This window comes from Vicugna pacos, chromosome 13 (assembly GCF_048564905.1).
Source record: "Vicugna pacos chromosome 13, VicPac4, whole genome shotgun sequence".
NCBI lineage: Eukaryota > Metazoa > Chordata > Mammalia > Artiodactyla > Camelidae > Vicugna > Vicugna pacos.
Window position 1 is genome coordinate 20794064 of NC_132999.1, and position 21924 is coordinate 20815987.

The 21924-nt window shown below is 38.7% G+C and overlaps 1 long non-coding RNA gene across 4 annotated transcripts in view; it reads right to left on the reverse strand.

Moving 5' to 3' along the window:
- Positions 1–21924, reverse strand: part of LOC140700616 (uncharacterized) — a 61400-nt gene that overhangs the window by 22427 nt on the left and 17049 nt on the right. For all 4 annotated transcript variants that reach the window (XR_012079051.1, XR_012079049.1, XR_012079050.1 and 1 more), the window contains exons 3-5: positions 18055–18165; positions 13523–13634; positions 6416–6488 (exon numbers count right to left, since the gene is read on the reverse strand). This is a non-coding gene — a long non-coding RNA (uncharacterized lncRNA). The remainder of the gene's footprint in view (positions 1–6415; positions 6489–13522; positions 13635–18054; positions 18166–21924) is intronic.

Below are 21924 nucleotides of genomic sequence, written 5' to 3' on the forward strand. Positions count from 1 at the left end.
ACCAGTTTTATATGGTAAGAATAATGGTTTTTGAAATTATACATCTCCCTGAAACAGTCTTAGAAATATTGATTTCTGAGATTACTCAAAAACAGTAGATACTTTTGCATTCATGAAACCAATATTGATTTATTTAAATCTGGCCAGTTATGTGTAATCTGAATTGTTATCAAAAACTTAGACGAAGAACAGAAAGTTTTAACACATAATTACATGTTTGAATGTATCTAGCTGACTCAGGATATCACTATCTTTAACGCTGTGTTTGTGCCTCTGTAATTAAGGCTGCATTTAGATTTTTTCTTTCATAATGAAATCCTATTTCTAGAAGTGTATCACTCCATCACAAAAATTCCTTTTGGCACACATGGTCTTTGCCTGTGGAAACAAACCAGCCAACGTCAGTGCAAACACTGGGCAAACTGCGAATGGAAAAGGAAAACAATTGCTTCTAGTTATTACTACTTTTTTTTAAAAAAGCATCCTAAACAAAACAGTAGCCAGAGGGTTTGAAAAGCCTGAATATAAAATAGTGCTATTGAGTTTTGTGTGTGGAATTATTGATTTCTCGGGACCTCAAGTCTGGAAACTCTTCCCTCTGTTAAAGCTAAGTTCAAGCGTCTGCCCCCCGTTTTGCCTTCACCTACCTTCATTTCCTTTGGCATTTGAATGCACTTGCTGTTGGGGAATGGAAATTCCTTGGACAGCAGCCCAAAGTGACATCGGAAATGAAAAAGGAAGCCAACCTCTCTTCTGTGTGAGGAGAAAGGACATGACTTCTCGTGTGAGGACACATTTCAGACCCAGTATGATAATGAGGCTGGAGAATATTAATTCCACTTCACGACTGATTCCCTCTGTCCTTCCAGGACTGTTTCCTAGAGGCCAAATCATTTCAGAAATGCTTTAGCTTCCCTTTTGTGGGAAGAGGCTGGGCCTTTCCTCCTCCATCCAGAGAAGGGCTTTGCTCAGGTACCTAAAGCATGTGAATCTCTGTCTAAGGACTCTAAACAGAGACCTCTGACAGAGCTACAGCCAGTGAATGTCACTGGGCCTCCACGTCAGCCTGGACAGCTCTGAAACCAGCTTACACGGGACCTTAAGGGACCTGGTACAGTGGATGTCCATGAGATCTGCTTTCATTTTTCCCTGGGGAACATGCTGCTTGGCTGTATATGCTGTTCCTTTCAGATAACCCTCTCCACAAGCTCCATCTTTTTTAGATGGACTCCTACTGGTTCTCACAACCCTTCTCAAGCTTCATCTTTTCCTGGAAGCCTTTCTTATCCCCTTTCATAGCTCTATTTCCATTTCCATCATGTTGTATCTGTTACCCTCCTGCCTCTCTGACAGACTGTGAGCAACCTGACACCTAACACAGTGCCCAGCCCATAGTAGGTATCCAGCAAGTGGCTGTTGAGTAAGTTATTGAAGAAATGAGCTAAATTAGCTGAATTTAAGTTAGTTTAATATGACACCAATATACTTAAATCTTTTTATCCTTTTAGCAAAAAGAATCCACTTTCATTGAATTGCTTTAGCTGACCATCACAAAAAAGTCCCCTGTAAACATTAGATCTCAAATTGAACTGTCTAAAATCTTTGTTCTATGCCATGAGTTTCCTTAGAAATATTGCCCTTGCTCCTTATCGCCTCTTTTGGGAGAAATCTCACTCAACAAGTAGTTATCTGGTCCTGACTCTGTACTTATCTGATGAGTTGTTTTAAAAATAGCAGCTTTTAGCAAAAATGATAGCTGATATAACCTCTGTTACTTTGGAGAAAATGAAATTTTGGGCAAATACACTAAACTGTTCTAAACCACTACTAAAAGGGTTAATCTTCCATGTAACTGAGGATGGTCGGTCCTTTAAGTGTGAAGTATTTACATCAGTCTCCACAGACAAGCCTAGACTTCTATAACTCGTTGAAAGTACTGGTTTATTTATTTAGGTTTGCTCACAAAGGAAGGCAAGGGAATGGTTACCCGGAGTACTCCAAAATGAAAGAAGAATCTTTGTAAATAGAGTCCAGTAGTTCTTTCTGAGACAGACTGCAGAGCTTTTGTTGGGATTTTGTGAACGGCATTGAGCAATCATAAATTTGCTATTTTCAGATTATTAGGGATTCATTAATGGAATTGTTCATTCTGACAACTTGGAGAAGGAAGGTCTATACAGTAAGAAAGAAGAGTCTCACAGGTGCTAAACAATCCATTTTACTTTGGTGCTAACTTTCCCTATGCATGACGTCTTCTCTTATTTGCTTTATTTATAAAGAGCCTCTATCTCTGAATGAAATGCTGATGGGCAGTGGTGTAACTGTAGTGTCTGGCCCATAGTAGGCAGGGGCTCAGGAGTATTTTGTTGACCTGAACGTTGAAATGGTAATTCAAAAAGACATCCACTCTTGTAAACTGCAGTGTTAGCATCTCTTTTGTATCTACTAATTTAGGCTTATTTCATTAATAGTTTAAGTATATTAATGATCAATAAAAAATCACACATTTTATCATACTTTCCAGTTATAAAAATGTTTTTACAAATATTAGCTAATGATATACAATAACCTTATGAAGTAGACAGGACAGATTTTATTATCTTTATTTCTCAGATGAGGAAATGGAGTCCTGGAAGGTCAAATGACTGACTTACATAAGATTTATCCTACATAACAACATCTTAATCTCACAAGACTCATTTTTTTTTAATGTCAAAGCAAAACACCCGCCATGTTTTGAGTAATACATTTTATTGGACAAACTGTACAATATTGACAGAGAGGCTTCTCTGCCTACAGAAATCCTTTCCTCACAGTCAATCCCTTACTGACCTAGAGGGGAGTTTTCTATATCCCCAAAGCTTATCTGTCAATATTCCACCATTAGTCCAATAAAAGGTATTGCTTGAAACTTGACTCTATATTTTGTCTGACCAATAAAGGCAAGTAATTAAAAATATTGAGTTAGGATCCAGGACATATTGGGCATTGTCATGCTCTAGTAGCTACATTCTTGAAAAATAATTTACTGCTTTACTATTAAAATACAGTTTATTTGTGGGATTTTTTGTCTTTTTTTTTTTAAAAATTGATAGTTTGGACTTTTCCAAAAACCAATCCAGTTTTCAGAGCCAGGGATACTTCAGCATGCCCCGTTGCTGGCCCCTTTACAGTTGGAAGGAGCACAGATGAGGCACTAAGCAGCAGGTGATGATGAAATAGGACCAGAAGCAAAAGGTTGAATCATTAAGCTGGCAAGACAGGGTGGCTCCTTCAAAGAGGGAAAGGCAGAGACATGAAAGGGTCTGTAGTTCTATTTCCCCCTACCCTGACCTAGCCAAAAGTGGTGATTTAGTTCTGTTTACCTACTTTACCAGGTTATTATTCAGAGCCCAGAGGTTGGGGTAAGACCTCCCTAGAGGATTGGGGTTTCACATGGGACACCCACATTATTAGTGCTCTGTTAGAAACCTGGTAACCATTGATCATTTCCATCCTCAGTCCATACTCAGAACGTCCCACTCTATGCTACAAATATAACGAATGCTTAATTATTACACTAGCATGTAAGCTCCACAGAGTTAGGATTTTTTAATCTGGCTTTTCACTGCTGAATCCTAAGCACCCAGAAAAGTTCCTGACGCATAGTAGGCATTCAATAATGAATGAATGAGTAGAATGAATGAATAGCAATGATTAGATCTGGAAAATTGAGGAGAAGGAGAGGAAGGAACTTCAGGCAGAAAGTATGCAATTAACAAATTCTGGGGAGGGAAAATGTATGTTTGAGAGACAGTAAGGACTCTAGTCTAGCTAACATAGAAGACTTTCATCTGAAGTATTGCTTATTGTATGTAAAGACCTCAGGCAATAATCATAACTTAAGTGCAATACTTTCACAACACAGCCTTAATCTGTATCACACACCTTTTAGGCTACCAGGACAAGTAGAGAATTTTCAATTTTAGTTTGTAAAGATCCCCACCCACATCAAAAACCTAATAAAAGCAGAAGCTTCAAAGTTCTAGCGTCATCGTTATTAATGATTGTCCATCAAGATGGCAGCGACCCTGCTTCTCATGGCTAACATTGTATCCTTGGCACCAAGCAGGTGTTAATTTTTTTTTAAATGAATGGATGAATATGTGTCAAGGTAAGTAAACCCACAGAGGATCATCGTAAGGATGAAATAAGACAACATAAGTAAAGTTCTTGCACAGTGCCTGGCATGGAGCTAGCGGTTGATAAATGATTAGCTCTAATGCTAACAATGATCCTGGACAGTAGCCATTATCACCTCCATTTTACAGATGAGAAAGTAAGGCTTGGAGAGGGTAAGTAACTTGCCCAAAGTACCCAGCTACTTTGACTGCATTGCTTATGTGCTTTTCTCCATTCCTAGAGATAAAGATGCTTCAAGATTTGAGTGTCCTCTCTATTGGGTGCAGAAAATATATGGGCCAGAAAATACCATTTTATTCTGTTCCAATAAGAGTCATTGTGAGGCAAATTCTTGGAAATGTTCGGAGATAGTGCAGAATATAAGTGAAAGCAGAATTAGGTTATTGCTTTTGCTAGACAACATAATATTGTGGTTAAGAGACTAAAATCTGGTACTGGACAGATTTAGGTTAGAGTCGTAGCTGCTTCACTCCATGTGACCTTCAGCAAGTTACTTAACCTCTCTGAGTCTCAAGTTTTCCCTTTATAAAATGGGAATTCAAAGCATCACTTCTCTCATAGGATAAAAAAGTAATGCATTTGCATGTTTAGCACATGGCAAGCAATCTACAGCACACCCACGTATATCCCATTTTGGTTATAAAGAATTGGCTTTATAATTGGATTTGTTTCTTTGGGTCTGGTTTGATAACAATTAAAGTGGCATCATGGAAGCAGTAAGAAGTCAGCTTTGAAGTGGGCACTCCATTAAGACAAATGGCTTGGAGGAGATGCTCCCACTTTCCTTGATGCTATATTGTTTTGGTCTGTCTCGCTGGAGAGCAAACCAAACAGCAGTGTATTGATTTACAGTATAAAGACGCTACCTTTACAAGATGAAGGGCTAGAAACTTTATTTTCTTTTAATGAAAGTTCAGCTTCTGTAGATCATAGCCAGGTCGGCTAGGGGAACAAAGAGGAATGTGGGGTTTTTTTTCCCCACCTACAGATTTGATTGCTTTTAATCCCTTGGGAGAACAGCGTCAGACGGTATTATTAAAGCATTAGCCCAATAGCCTCCTGAAAAGATGGTGACCAATGTAAGCTTCTAGCCGCAAACTGATTTTTAAGAAACAGTAAATGATACCAAAAAGTGGCATAAATCTGTCTTGCACACGAATTGGCAATTCCTAAGATGCCTTAGGAAAATTCATTCCGTTTGTTATTTATTTTATAGAAAGTCATACTATATTGCCTTATAACTACTTGTAGTAACTGGTATTTTAAAGAAATATCAGTTGGTTAATAAGGTCTCAAATCGGGTTCTTTTCCTCGGTTGCAGTTCTTTATCCTGGAGACTGTTTTAGGAATTTACCTATAGTCTCGAAAAAGAATGAGAATATAGATACAAACATAGTCATGGAAAAATAATCTCTTTGGTTTTGAAGAACTATATTATTTCTCCTATTAATTTAATGTAGAATTCAGGAATGTGGAAATCCATTAAAAATTTAACACTCAGCAGTTAATGTTTAGCATTTTATAACACAGTACACTTGCTCTGGATAGTTAATATGCATAAATTAAAACTCATTGGTGGTATCCCTTACCACAATTTATGTTTGAGATTTGCAAAAGTGGTTGAAACAATGGAGAAATGTTGGGTTCCCTATTAAATATTGGGTTCCATGTTAAATTCCCTTTTGACTTTCTTTAAATGAACTGTTTTGAAAGTAGATTTTAGAACAGGTTTTCAGTGAAAATACAGATACAGAAAATATCCTTGCTTTGTTCAAACAGACGATGGGGACTGAAAAACCAAGAAAGGGAAAACTGGAAGATAGAAGAACTTTTGTGTAATATAGCTAGAGGTTTCAAACAAAACTAAGCATCAAAATATTAGAACATGCCAAAAGAACCCCATTGTCACTAAAACTAATTAGTGTTCTGCTGTTTAATGCAAAAGCCTACATGCTGTCTTGACCTTTTTACGCGTCGTGTCTAAGGTTGGGCCATAAAACAGAAGGAAGCTCAGAATGCCTCCAGATAGCCTCAGAGGTTTTCTTTTTTAAGTAGTTCAATTGATTGTAACAATGCAGGCTGTGTGTAGGACTTATTTAAAGGTGCTGTTTATTAGATCTTGATTACAAGGAGCCAGTGAATTAAAGTAATGTCGTGCTAGGGAACAGTTTCCAGGGCAGAATGACTGCCATTTCTTTTTAATGTGATGCTGCATGGTTTAAAATACACTTACCATAGAATGCATGACTTTGAAAGTTAGCTCTCAGTAACCCACACGACAGGCAGAACATGGAGCTGCGGATTCTCTGAAGAAGGAATAATAAAGCAAGATTTTCATGGTGCCGCAATGCACTGCTAAGAAACAGTTATTGAAGAAGATAACCCAGCAGGACGGTAACTTGCAGACACACAAGGGCCTTTCATTTGAAAATCCCCAGGCAGTTTGGAAGCTGTGACTCATGAGCATCCCTGCAAGGCAGATGCGGTTTTGTAGTGTAGCAAGTTGTCTTTTTCTTGTGTTTTGGGTCTGACTCAGTGTGTTTCCAGAGATTTGTCAAAGGAGGGAAAGAGATGTAGAACCTTCCGTGGCTCTCCAGGGCCGCCACGGTGGAGTCCACGCTCCTTAAAACGGTTCATACGGTGCAAGAAGCCCAGGTGTCCCAGTGGTTAAGCACACAGACCCTGGGCTCTGGTGGGTCGGGGTTGTGTTCAGGTTTGGCCATTTAGGTAGCATCAGACCTTGGGTAAATTATATAATCTCTCTAAGCCTCCGTCTTTGCATCAGTAAAATGTAGAAGTTAATAGTACCTACCTTATGGGATTGTGGGGAAGATTTGTTGATGTAGTGCATGTAATATGCTTAGCCTGATGCTTTAGCATACAGCATGCATTCGATAGGTGGTAGCTATTGATAATAATAATGATGAGTGTTGCCCACCTTTCTAGCCTTATCGCCTACCACTTGAATTACCAAACCAGCATTCTTATTTGTAGCCGCATGAATCATGCATTTTGTAAATATTGTGAGCATATAACACAGGTTAAGTGTGAGCCTCCCTTGCTAGATTTTTAGTTCCTTGAGGGCAGAAATCTTGTGTCTGACACACAGTATATTTCCAATGAATGAATGATAATTGGACCGAGACTTCCTCAAGGCTCCTTTGTTGGCTTTCACATAGCATATCCCAAGGTGGGTTCCAAGAAACATTAATCCCATACAAATATTTCTTAAAAGGGGATTCTTGGTCAAATAAGCTTGTGGAAAACTGCTTATCCCATCTTATCTCTTAAGAGCTCAAAATGCATAGACATATATTAAAGAATCAGAAGTCTGGGTAAAGAAGACTATTTAAGTTTACTCAACTCAGTGCTTTATTTGACCAGGAACCTCACTCCCCACTCTTCCCCCTACCAATTAACCTCCATTATCATCCCCCCAAATAAATTTAGTTCTTGCTGTTCTAAACTATACAGAACTTCTCAAAATCAAAAATGATGACCATAGCCATCATTCCTGTATAACAGAATTTAACAAGATTTCTTTGGCAATTGAAGAGTGACACTAAGGATTCCACCAGTGATTGCCCGGGTCTATAGCCTGCAAATCACCTTTGATCCCTTTTGAGTTTGTCCTTCCCCACATGGACATCTCACAGGGACCCATAAGGTTGTCCTTTGCAGTGTCTTTGGCACATGCCCCTCTCTGTTCTCACTGCCACCACTCTATTTCATTCTAAACCCTTATCACCTGACAACAACAACAGGCTGCTTAGTGGTCATTCATGTCTCTGTCCTCTATTGTACCTTGCCTGCTGCTGCCAGGTAAATGTTCATGATACTACTTCCCTGAAAGAAGATTTCAGTACTTCCTGTTGTCAAAAGACATGGTTTCCAACCTGCGTTTCCTTCTGAGGGATGTTGGGGATGGTGGGGACGCTGAGCAAGTGGGGCTCTAGATTCCTCACATCTGCTCCAGCCAGGGCAGCTCTACTTGTATCTTTTTTATACATTGAGAATAAGATCTGGTCTCAAGAAAGGATACTGAATTGCAAAGAGAAATGGAAAGCCACTAGGAAAACTTGGAATTTTGGCTTTCAGGGGTGCCTACAATCTGGTCTGAATTTTTTCTGATATTTTCTCATTATAACTTTCCAGAAAGTTTTGCTCAAACTAATTTAATCATTATATTTTGGCGATCCTTCTCATATCCCATCCTATTCCTGCTTAAGCTGTTCTAATAATGAACATGGGTTCTGTACCAACTGCTATACTATAAGTACTTTACATACATGATCTTATGTATTATTAATAAGTATTCTGTGAGCCAGGTGCTAATAATTGTTCCCATTTTACAGATAAGGCTTAGGGCAATTAAGTCACTTGATTAGAACCATACAGCTCTAATAAATGTCAGAGCTAGGATTTGAGCCCAGGCCTGTCTGACGTCAAAGTCCCACATTCATATGTGCTGGCTTCTGCCTGACAGCTTTCTCTTTTCTCTTATAATGACTGCCCTTCTTTCAAGTCTACCTCTAACACAAAATCTTCTGATTTCTATATCCCAAAGTAGTTCTCCCTTCCATGAACTTCTTAACAGTTAAAATTTATTCTGTTCATTGGTTAATTACCTCACGCACGTACTGCCTGCTGTATTTTTCGGGGAAAGTGTTTTGTTTTGACAGTACATTCTCTGAGGGCATGGAGACTTTGTACCACCTCTTCCTTCTAGGCCTCCACAGTTTTCAACCAGTGCTTTTCCAAAGGCAACAGGGTCACAAGGTTGACATGAATAGATACCGAGAAGTGTCAGAAGTCTGAAATTTTAGCTGTCTAGCTTGGGGTGGAAAGAGTGGAAGGCGAGTGTGGGGCCCAGCATTTTGTCCCTTGGAAGCTTGGACTCCTTAGCTGTTACAAAAGGAAAAATGACACGCTCCACACCTGCCATTTAATATTGTTTCCAGGAGCAAATAAGAATTTTTTTAACTGCTTGAATGCTGCACACATGCTAAGTATTGTTATAACAGTGGACATCAACATGCATGGATTAATGGAGTCAGGCAAGGAAGCTCTGCAGAAAGGGATGAAGTGGGGCAGACCAAGAGAAGCTCGGCAGAGGCTGACAATCATGGTCACATCAGCAATCCAGTGGGTAAATTTTATCAGTGTCACACTATTATCCTTTCTCCATCATTTAAGGCAGCCCTGAGCTTTCTGTAATCAGAATCAACCTCCATGTCAGCAAGCCAGAGACTCACTTAAAGTGAAGATAATACTTGCAGTTAAAAAAAAAATCTAGTGGCCAGGAATTAAACATTTGTTAAGTTAAAGAAAGGCTACTTGCTGCACGCCATGCCAAGTCTTTTTGTTGTCTGGAGAGTTATAACAATCCTCTCCTGGCAGTTAGTTTTAAGATCATTAAATGATCCTCATTTGCAATATATTTGCAGAAGATTACAGCCATCTAAATTGACCCTGAAGGAAGACTTATTTCATTAATGGGCTGTCCTGTGCTAATGCATAAAGCTAGAAAAATATATCTATTAAATTCTTAATGTGTAAATGATGTTTCTGGCTTTCTTCTTAATTACAAAGCAAAATGAGCCTGAAGTGCACTATGTCTAGGAAAAAATGATCAATTTAATCCATCTTTCAGGAGGAGAACTTCTTTAGTCGATCCCCAAATTCCAGCTGGAAAAGCTCTTCCCGGGCAGTAGGCTTGGGGCTTATTGCTTCCACCAGGGCTGTCGCAAAATGTGCAGCCTGGCACGCTGTGGTGCATTTTTCCCTGGATTCCAGTGAACACAGCAAAGGGGTAATTTGAGTTCTCAGAGATGTTCCCTCCTCCCATTCACCCAGTAAACCCAGCTTCTGCTAACTTCTCCTTGAAGGATTACTCAGGGGCTTTCTGTGCGTTGGTGCAAATGCAAAACGAGAATGAGCACGGATTTGAAAATGAGTGATGTTGTGCTATTGCTGGCTTATCATATACATGCTGAATATTAATACCGCTATAGAAAGAGATTTACTGTACATATATATTTCCAGTGTATGCGCAGAATCGCCTAGCTAAAGCCGTAATATAATGTAACGATAACTAAGGGGACTCAAGAGCAACTCCATTTATCTGTTATAAGGTTGCTCACAGTGGCAGGAAATATTTGCATGGGAAGTTTAGGGTTTTTTTCTCATAGATGGTAGTAAGTGATGGTACTTTGATTTCCCAGGAGCTTTAACTGGTTAATATTAGTGATTCTCTTTAGACAAAAGCACAAATACACCAAGTGCTCTCTCTTCCCAGTTTGATGTGTTTTCCTTTGAGAAGTGGAAATTAAGCAGAATCAGTTCATACCTGCTATGCTTTAGGAAGAGAAAAAGCAGCAAATTAATGTTTATTGGCAGTACAAAATATAACACATACACACATATTTGGTGTTGAGATGCAGTGATTTTTAATTATGCCCTATGTAGTAACTTTTAAAAAGAGAAATATTTGGTGTTGAGATGCACTGATTTTTAATTATGCCCTATGTGGTACCTTTTAAAAAGAAAAATTGAGATACTAGTATTCACATCTTGATAAATTCCAGAATATTTGCCTCCTATTCCCTGAATTTATGATACACTTTCAAAAAAAGTGCTTAAAGTATATAAAGTGATAAAACAATCAAATGGGTAACATTTATGAATTTAAGGGCTTTTTAGAAGGAAAATATGGAAATTTGAATTCCACAGACAACTCCAAGTTTCCATCAAATTCACGATTTTGTTCATTGTTAAGTGTGATTTTTTCCTGCTTCTGCAATTTTCGGTATATGTATATTACTCCCAGTTTTGTGTTGATAGATCTTGCTGTGAAAATCAAGGAGAGGAAAAAGGAAAGCAATATTCTTTTTGAAAGTCTATTTCATATTTTCGTATTTTTCATGTGAATGTGCTGCACTCATCAAAGCTGAGAAGGAAGTGCCTACTCAAATATTTGTGGTGGAATAATGCCAAAATTAAGTCTGATCAGCAGACTTTTGTGGGTTCTCTAATATATTTCTTAGCATGATGGAAAAGAAAAGAAACCTTTAGAAAGAGGGGAAAAAAAGAAAGAAAATGAAAAAAAATTTTATCTTGTGGACATTTTATAAGTTGAAAAATTTTGCATTATGAGTTTTTTTAGAATGATGAATAAAATGTTTAAGAGAAAGTGCTCATATATTGCTACTTGGCTTTTACTCCACCAAAATGATTTCTGAAAGCTGTACAGAGGGAGGATTTTTATGTTAAATCATCTACACTATGAAATCATTATATTCCTATACACTGAGGACAAGCAGGGGAATATAACTCTGATGAAAGACCAAGACACTTCTCTTCCAGGGCCATTGCCAAGAACAGGAATAAACCTACTTCGAGAAATAGTATTGCAACAATTGAAGATCTCAGTGCAGCCTGAAGTGCAAGGTGCTATCTTTGATTATGGTGCCTGTGATTCCGTTGTAGAGCACTGGCAGGTTTGGAAAGTCATTTTATTTAGGAATTTAAATCCTCAGAATCCAACAAATTTGCTTATGGACATAGTTTTAAACTGTGTCTAGCCTCCTTAGCTATTTTTCTACTACCTTTGGGGACAGTTGTTCCTTTTACCTCAGTCTTGTAGGGATCAATTTTTTTTTGAGTGAATTAATTTCCAAGTATAGTTAAAGCAGTGGTTCTCAACCAAGAGACTTTTGTTCCCTAGGGGACATTTGGCAGTGTCTAGAGAGGGTTTTGATTGCCAAGGGGATGGAGGATGCTCCTGGAATCTGGTAGGTAGAGGCCAGGGGATTGTCTTAAACATCCTACAATACACAGGACAGCCTCAACCCCACTCCAGCAACAAAGAAGTATCCAGCCCCAAATTTAAATAGTTCTGACCTTGAGAATCCATGAGTCAATGTAACACTGATTTTTAAAAATACCTAAATGCTAAAACTCAGTAGTTTACTACAGTAGACACTTAGTTTTTGCTTATTTAGAGTCAAAATGTATATCTCTGATCAGTGGTTAGATGTAATTCATGCAGGGATTTAGAGACCCAGGCTCCTTCCCCCTTGTGGCTCTGCATTATTAACACATGGTATCCAAATGTGCTGGAGGAGAGCGTATGAAGGATTGCACTTGGGAGATTTTTTTATGAGCTAAACATATGCCCATATTCATTTGACCTGGACATAGTCACATGGCCACATCTAACTGCAGGAGAGGCTGCAAATGATGTGTTTAGCTAAGTACCCAAGAGGAAGAGGAAATGGGTTTAGTAAACAGTAAGCTACTCTATGCCACACTCCATATTTGTCTCTACCAAATATTAATTTCTAGTCAAATGAATATCCTTTTTAAATCGCTTTTCAGACCGTTAAAAATTATGATTCAATTTAAAATTTTTTCTGCCTAACTTAATGCCATTTTCAGTTTTGATAGCATGTCACACCTTTTAAAGCATTTTCACATGTATTATCTTTCCTGATCATCATGAGACTTATGTGAGGTGAAAAGGAATAGCTTTTATTGAGTATTTACCCTGTGTTCAAGAATTTCTCTATACTATCTCATTTATTTCTTATAATAATCCTATTTATAGATATTACCCTTATTTTGCATTAAAAAGGGGGGGGGCTTAAAGAGATTAAGGGACTTGATAGAAATGCCAAAGCCTGTGCTTTTGCTGCCTCCTGTGAGGTAATTATTAGGTATTTTTATCCTTCTTTTTCCAGTTAAGGAACTCACATCTCAGATTCTCATGCAGGGTTATGCAATTATAAAGGGGCAAAACCAGGACATGAACTCTTCTTCCATTCTCACTCTTACACTCTTTCCCTGACTACACCTTTGTAGAGGTACTTTATTTCACCAACCAAGTCTGTAAATAAAGCATTAAATTTTCTCCTGCAAGAATTAGCCTTTCTAGAACCACACTCAATATATTCCCTCAGGGCTGACAACAACCCATGAATAATTGTTATTTCAGTTTAGGAGATGCGGTTTAGTGCAGATATCAGATAAACTTGGTTCCAAATCTTCACTCTAATGCTTATTAGATGGGTGGTGCTCAGCAAGTCCCTTAACCTCTCTAAGCCTCAGTTTCCTCATCTGCAAAGTAGATAAAACGCCTGTCTCTCAGAATGGCTAAGGGTGAAGTGAGACACTCAGGTAAGGTAATTCACACAGTATGTGCTTGGGAGGTACAGGGCCTCAAGAAATGTTCATTCCTTTCTCTCCTTCTTCATCTGCTATAGTGAACATTTGTGGGCTTTCAGCCTCATGGCATTCCCTTTCGTGGTAAAGGCACTCCCGTATCTATTTGGGGCATTACCTTGTGCAGCATTGACAGGGATGTAAACAAGGTTCCCTTTTCTCCTTTAGCCACGAGGTGGGCCCATGACCCAGGATGGGGCAATCATTCTCTTTCTCCTAGGACCCTGAATCTTGAGTGAAGTGATATAGGACAGAAAAAAAAAAAAAAGGTTACTGTTCATTCATTTGAGAGGCAGGTTACTATAGAGATTCTTAGAGCTGCCTTTCCTTTCCTAAACCTGCTTCTTAAGCCACAGGGTAGGTTCTTTATAAGGCTGTATCTTTCCAATGTATTCTTTCTCTACAAAGGTTAACCAGAATGAGTTTCTTTTGCTTGCAACCAAAGGACCCAATAAACTTACTCATCTATACGGTGATTAAATTTTAAAATTCTTGACAATAATGTCAAAAGGCACTAATTGCAGAAGCTTGATAAAGACAAGATCTATTATAGCTGTAATTTCTTCCTCAATATAATAGACCTGTTTAGGAGGATACTAAATTAGTGCGATTGGATTGTTTTTAAACCATAATCTTGTAGAAATTGATAGATAGACTTTTGATGATCATTCATTAATATTTATCCAAGTATGACTTTCCAGAACCTGTGCTAGTTGATTAATACAAAGAAAACTTAAGACATGTTCCCTGACCTTAAAGGCTTTCTACTCATGGTAGTCTAGGTCTACCAGAGGCAGTTTTCTCCATAATTAGGGCAAAATAAATCTCTTCTATTGGACCTGAATTTGTGGGTTCTGAAATTATGTGGATTGCCAGTCTTTCTTCCCCCAATTAATCCAATAGTTGATCGTGGGCAGCCGTCTTAAAGATATGAAGTGTTTTTGCCTGCATGAAATGTTCAAGGCTGAGAACCCCCTGACAATTCTTCCTTAAAGCCTTGGCTTGCTTTGGAGGCCCAGTAGAATAGAGCTGGCAGAGACACAGGGAGATATTTTATAATAAAATTCCCCTAGGAGGCTCTATTTTCAAACCTCACAGGCTTCAAAGGCAGTGTGTGAGGGAACTCTGGAATTGCTCTGGGGGGAAGTTTTCATGCAGATGAAATACCTCTTCCACACTTTGCTACTCCTAATTATTAAACTGTCAGTCTCTTCCCGCCAGCCATCACTTTCTGGGGTGAATGGCTAGAGCAGGAAGGTTGGAAAAGATGATCTGTTAGTGCTGGGAAATAATGCCTTCTATCCAAGAATGTAGTGAGCAAATAAAACAAATATTACTATTTGATGAGCTTATTCTAGTCCTACTATGGGTCTTTTTTCCATTACAAGTCATGATTTGGGCTATATTATAGATAAAACTTATTCATCCTAATAACATTTGTGCTATGGCATCAGATACAGCACCACCATATACACCTAGGAGTCATGCTGAATAGCTAAGTGAATTAGATTTAGAAAGAAATTTGTGTCTCATCCTGTGGGGCCTTTCGTGGGCAAAGGACAGGTTTGCTGACAATCCTGTGGCTTGTCTTGGATTGTCCAGTAATGGATCAAGAGCAAAGTTGTCAAGAATAAGCACCAGACCTAGAGTCAAAGACCCAGTTTTAAGTCCAAGTTTTGTCACTTAGTAGCTATGTATCTGTATGGAAGTCAAGTTGTTGGACTATCAGTTTTGTAATCTGTAAAAGAAGATAATACTTAACCTCACAGAATTGCTAGGGGGATTAAATGAGATGTTCTAAGAATAGCTCCCAGGCCGCAGTAAGAGTTCAGACATAATGTTTGCTGAATGAATATTATATGTTCCAATGCATTCTTTTTTCCCTGATTGCTCATGAGCTTGAGTTCTTTCCATTCATTCATTCAATAAATACTTATATTTGCTTAAAAAGGTTCAGAAACTGGTTTTCAAGACACATTTGGAGAAATACATTTCTGGATTGGAAAAGAATAAGTTATTGAAATCATTGAATGATAATAACAATAACAACAACTACCAGTTATTGTGAGCCCACCATGAGCCAAGTGCCGGGAAAATGCTGTCCCTCTGTGATCTCATTTACTCCTATTACAGTTTCAGAGAGAATAACTAAGTTTCCAAGGTGATTCAGCTAGTAGGTTGAGGGGCCAGGATGTTAAACTGATTGGCTAGACTCCAAAGCCTGTGTTCATAACAGTTATCATTCTGAGATTGTTGTGAGGACCAATTGATGTAACAAATATGGTCATGCTTTATTAGCGCTGATAAAGCACTGTGTAAATGGTCCTTTATTATCATAGTATCATTAGAAATGATTGATTTGGTGTTATTACCCAGGGTCAACTATGCTTCTGGGGGTAGCCAATGGCCAGTTGTATGTGCACTTGAAAATTCTATTATTTAAATTAAATTTTTGCCTCTGTTTTATTCAAAAGACTGAAGTTTTCTTTTCTCTATGTCTGACCTTTCCAAATGAGATTTGTTGATGGAGTGGATGAATGGCAAATGGCTCTTCTGCATCCTTCTGGAAGATGCCCCCTCAGTGCCATTGTTGTTCAGAACTGATTGAATAATGGCCTCCTGGCCATGCTCTGCTTTTGTTTTGAGCCTGGGAAAGAGCAGCTCACTCAAAATCACCCTGATTCAGAATTCTTCCAAACCAGAACACAGCGGCTTCATAAAAATCACGTGATATAGAACTCACCATATTCTCATTTTAGAGGCAAAGGGGAAAAAATCTAAAATGTAATTTTCTGTTCTCTGTGTTCTCTGTGTTCTCTCTCTCTCTCAGCACCCTCTCTTCCACCAATCCCCTGCCACATCTTATTGGCATTCAACTTAAAAATACATTCCCTTTTTACATAATGGATTAATCTCACCATAGGTTTTTTTCCTAATTCACGTTCCCAGGACATGTGAAATATCTGTTATCTAAGAAAATGTTGTTTTGTTCTATTGCCCAGTAAGCTTATTATAAGCTCAGACTCTCTGCGTGTGTGTTTATATATAAAATATGTCACATTACAACCAGAGAAAATCATTTACTAAATTATTCCTTTACATGGAGCAAATCAGTCTGGTCCCTTGTACCTACCAGAGAAGCACAAATGGCACTGGAACATCCTCAGAGTGGCTTATGCCCTTGACGGGTCAATCAGAGGGTAGCTGAAACTGAAGAAGTCATATGCCACGGTGCCAGCGGAAATGAAAATTATACCACTCATACTAACGAGTGCATTTCCAAAGGGACTATTTACTGGCGTTAGAAGTCTCTAAGCAGATGCCTCTGAACTTAAAATACACTTAATTCCTAAGGATTGTCTTGTAATTAATTTACCCAGATAGACTCAATGAGGAGAATGCAGGGCAAAGCATCACATTGCTCAGCAGTTTGCAAACTTCGGGGAACACTAAGATAAATAGTTTGATTTTTTTTCAAACATCTAAATTCATTTCCCTTAGAATCAGGAACAGCATGCAGTAGGAAAAGCACTTTCCAAATTTATAACACAATTTAAAAAACTCCAGCTACTGTAACAGGAAGGATTCCATATAGCTGACATCAAAAGGATATCACTCATACTTTGGTTACAGCTTTTATTCCTATTAACTCACCAGCCTGTAAACATCTCATTCAATGTGGGAAGCTGTTCCTGACTGTTTTAGTTATACACATGGTGCTGTACAGCAACAAACAGTTTTAGCATACCTCTAATTAACACAGCTTATATTTCATGATGAACAACTAGATCTCACGTGACCACTGACAGCTGTAATTTTCTACCATTAGGGAGTATAATTTTTTAAGTGCTCAGATTTTTTTTTTTGAGATTTTGGTGCAAATTTGATAAAATGACTATCTCTGGAGGTTAAAGATAGTGATGTGATATTTGGATGAGCTGGTACACCAATAGGGGGCTATATTAAGTAACTGGCAGCTTTTTGGTTTTTTTCCAAAGGCTAAGGTCTCATTTGGATCAGAGTCCCAATCTGGCTCTCCCTTTGACCTTAGGTAAACTTCTTAACCTGTATAGACCTCAGTTTAATAACTTAATAAAAGAAAATGATAATTATGATAATGCCAGGTGATATATGAAGAATGATGAGATAATGTATATGCTCTATCTAAAACAGTGCCTGGCACTTACTTAATAAGAGGTAGCTTTTATTATCACTATTTGCTTTTATTCTAGGGCTTCTTACTCATTTATTTTATTCCTTTAAAAGATATTTATCATGCAAATAGACAAAGAAAACGTGTCAACAGAGCACTACTCAGACATAAAAAGGAATGAAATTTTGCCATTTGCAACAACATGGATGGACCTAGAGGGTATTATGCTTAGTGAAATAAGTCAGACAGAGAAAGACAAATACTGTATGTTATCACTTATATGTGGAATCTAAAAAAAAAAAAAAAGAACAAACTAGTGAATATAACAAAAAAGAGACAAATAGTGGTAACCATGATAGGTGTAGGGCATTAAAAGGTACAAACTACTAAGTATAAAATAAATAAGCTACAAGGATATATCGTACAGCACAGGGAATATAGCCAATATTTTATAATAACTATAAATGGAGTATAATCTTTTTTAAAAAGATACTTACCATGTCCTTATTCTGTGTCCTGCACTGTGTGGGCGTTTTCACAGATCCCTCTTCATCTTCACTACAACCTCATGAGTAGGTTTCATTATCACCATTCCATAGACGAAAACACTGAAGACAGAAAGGTTCAGGAATTTTCTCAAGTTCACACATCTAGTCAAGGATGCAGCCAGACTTGACACTCAGGTCCATCTTTAATAAATAAGGATTCATGCCTACTAGGAATTCAGCATCCACTGGGAAGACCAAGATTAATGAGACATGCCTCCACTCCCCAAAGCATCACATTCTATTTGGGGGTGAGGAAGGAAGAGATGAGCACCCATGAAGCCAGATTGTGATAAAGTCTATCCTTGTGATATAAAGAGATGTGAGGGAGACCCAAGGAGCGTGCAATTACTGTGACTGGGGCAACTGTCAGGGAGATCACAGAGGAGGCGACTTAAGTGCTGGGTCTGTAAGAATGAATGAGATTTTTAACAGGTAAAGAAGAGTATTCCAGGTAGACGGAATTTGCTGTGTGAAGACATGAAGGTTTGGGGTATATGATGGGTACTGAGGACTCCAAGGTTCAAATCCCCCCTCTAGTGTGTACCAGCTGGGCAACATTGGACTAATTATCTACCTTTCTACCACTTGTGTCTGTTATCTGAAAAACAGGCATGATAAAAACACAGAGTGGCTGTGGAGATGGAAAGATAAATTAATATAAAGTGTGCAGCACAGTGACTGGCCCAACAAATGTTGGCTGCTGTTTGGCTGGTGTTCTTCCTCTATGTCTTTGCTCATCCTGTTCCTTCAGAAATCCCTGGTGTGTCACCCCCTCCCACAACCTCCCACCACAACCAGCTTCTCACTCACTTATTTCCTCTCAGTGAAGGCACAGTATCACCTGGAATAGTGTTTCCCAACCTCTGTGTCTAAACAAATTAGCTGGGTGTCTTGTTAGAATGTGGAGTCTGATTTGGTAGGTCTGGGGTGGGACTGGGGAGTCCTTGTCTCTATTTAGCCTCCAGGAGATGCTGATGCTCCTGGTCCCAGGACCACACTTTGAGTAGTAAGAGCCTACACAGTGTTTCCCAGAGTGGTTTCTGCATTTTGAACAAGCTTCCAGTAATGCCACTTCTACTGGTCTGCGTAACATATTTTGACGAGTGAGGGTTCAGAGCATCGTATTTTTCAAGGCCCCCCATTTTTAAAGGCCTTCTGTGAGCAGAGCCTTACCCTTCTTTCCACTCTTTTCTTCTTCGCACAAGAATCTGTTCTAGCCAAATTATATTCATCTGCTTTTCCCTGAATGTGTCCTATATATACTGGTCTGGAAAGCTTTGAAACCCATCGTCTTTGTGGTCCATAGATGCCGTGGTACGTCTCCACAACAGCTCTCAGCACGCTGTATTGAAATACATATTTAGGTGTCTCTTTCTACTTCCAGACTATTGTTCTGCTAATTATAAGCCAAAGTACACACTGTAACAGTGACCATGTTGTATTATTTGTGTGCAGTGGTAAACCAAGAGGGCAGGGTTTGGGAATGGTCATCGTTTTTGTTTCCCAGGGCCGCCATAACTAAGCACCACAGACTGGGTGGCTTCAGACATCCTGAGCCTCCCTCCTAGTTCAGGCAGTTGCTGGTGATCCTGGATGTTCCCTGGCTTGTAGCTACACCACTCCAGTCTCTGCCCTCGCCATCCCACGGTGCTGTCTGCCTGTGTCTGCCTCTGCCTCTGTGCCTCTTTTCCTCTTCTCCATTCAGAGAAATAAGACACCGTTAAGAAAATGAAGACACCAGTCATTATAATATGGGCCCACCCTACTCTAGTATGTCCTCATCCTAACTAATGACCTCTGTAACAACCCTATTTCCAAACAGAGCCACATTCTGAGGTTCTAAGGATGACGTGAACTTTCTGGAGGGAAACTAGTCAATCCCAGTTAAGTTGCATGGTGATAATGAGTAGACTAAGATATGTGCAGGTTTTAAATTCTCTACAGATAATGCTTGCACCTGGTGTATACCAGTCCCACTGTCCATCTCCACCCCTTGGTATCCCATTGTTAACGTATCTTGCTTTTTCTAATAAAATACAGTGGTCCCCCCCTTAAATGCAGTTTCACTTTCCATGGTTTCAGTTGCCTATAGTTGACCATGGTCTGGAAACATTAAGTGGAAAGTTCCAGAAATAAACAATTCATATGTTTTAAACTGGGCACTGTTCTGAGCCGTGTGGTGAAATCTCACACCTTGCCACTGCGTCCAGCCTGGCATCCCCAGCCATCGACATTGACTGTTTCTGACATCCAACCATCGACATCATCATGGCTCGATGACTGAAGCAGATGACCATGGTTTCAGGCATCCATGGGGTCCCCCGGCAATAAGGGGGGACTACTGTATGTTGTCATATCCATTTCACTTTCACTGGAACACTTCAGTTTCAGAGGGCAGGCACTATATTTTATTCATTTTTAAGTTTACCACGAATGGCCCATAGTCGTTACTCAAGAAATGTTTGTCAAACTAAAATGTTGGTCTGGAAGTTTGATGACTGTTTCCTTGTCCGAATTATGATGCCTGAATTAATTATTCCTTAAATCTCTACTTCACATCCATAATGAAAATATATAGCTAATATTTTAAGATGAAGAATAATGCTATTTCATCCTATGAGAAGATTAGGGTCTTGTAAAATGCAGAGCTATTTCTAACACTGTTTTAACTTCCAGTTTGTGCTCCATTAAGGGAAATGTTTTCTCAATCAAGTAGTATAAAGAAAACGGTGACCTATTGAAAGAAAAAGGTGTGACGCAACACCTTTATATAATTATGTTATTGTCACATGGGGTTATCACATTTTGAAGTAGACTCTCTAAAGCACAAATTAGAAAGAGAGAGCTTATTCTCCTCAGGAAGGTTCCAAGTTTACCTGCTTAAAACGACGCTATAATATTTTGTAAATGCAGTTTGTTTGCTATCATTTAGAAAGTGATTGAAGAAAATAAGAATTATTCATTCATTCATTCATCAAATATTTTATTAAATTTCTTACTCTTTGTCAGTTTCTATCCCATATGCTTTGAATTTCTTTATTGCTAATTTATACATAGTCATGTAATAGTTTGCAGCCGATTAATGTGCCAAATGAAGAAGAAAATCTCCATCCTGAGGAATTTATAATTCAGAAAGTCAAATCCCAAAGAAACGGTCATTTTCAAAATATCATATTTTCAATCCTTGTTTTTCCTTCTTTTGACTTTCCATGACAGATCTGCTGTGGCAGAATAATTTGAAAGTTTGAGGGCATTTATGATGAGCAACCTATCATGCTAATGACAATTTGGGGGCATTCTACACTGTGCAGAGGAAAATGGTTGGATATTAGAGACAGCGCACTGAACAGTTCATGTCTTACATTTTAATGCTGATTGGTTCATGTAAGTGGCTATTATGACAGTATGTCTCATTGTGCAGATACTATAAAAATATTTTTGTGGACATGTTCAGAATAACTCTGAAAATAGAAATTTGTAGCTTTGCTGTCCATCTCTGCCTGAAATTGTACTGTGAATTTTTTTCCATCTGGGTATACACACATCATCCAATGAGTGTACCAACTCTCTACGCCTTTTCTATCTTTCTCATCTGTGTACTGTGCATTGATACTAGTCCAGGCAATCTGGGGCAGTAGAAAGAGCACAGAACTGAGGTCAAGAGATCTCGGTTCTAATCCTGGCTCTGCCCTTATCAAGCTATGTGACCTTGGGAGAATCACTGAAATTCTCTAAATTTGCTCACCAGGAGATTGAACCAGTTGAGTTTATACATATTGCTATTTATAAAATGAGAATTCCTCTTGTTTCTCTTCTAGA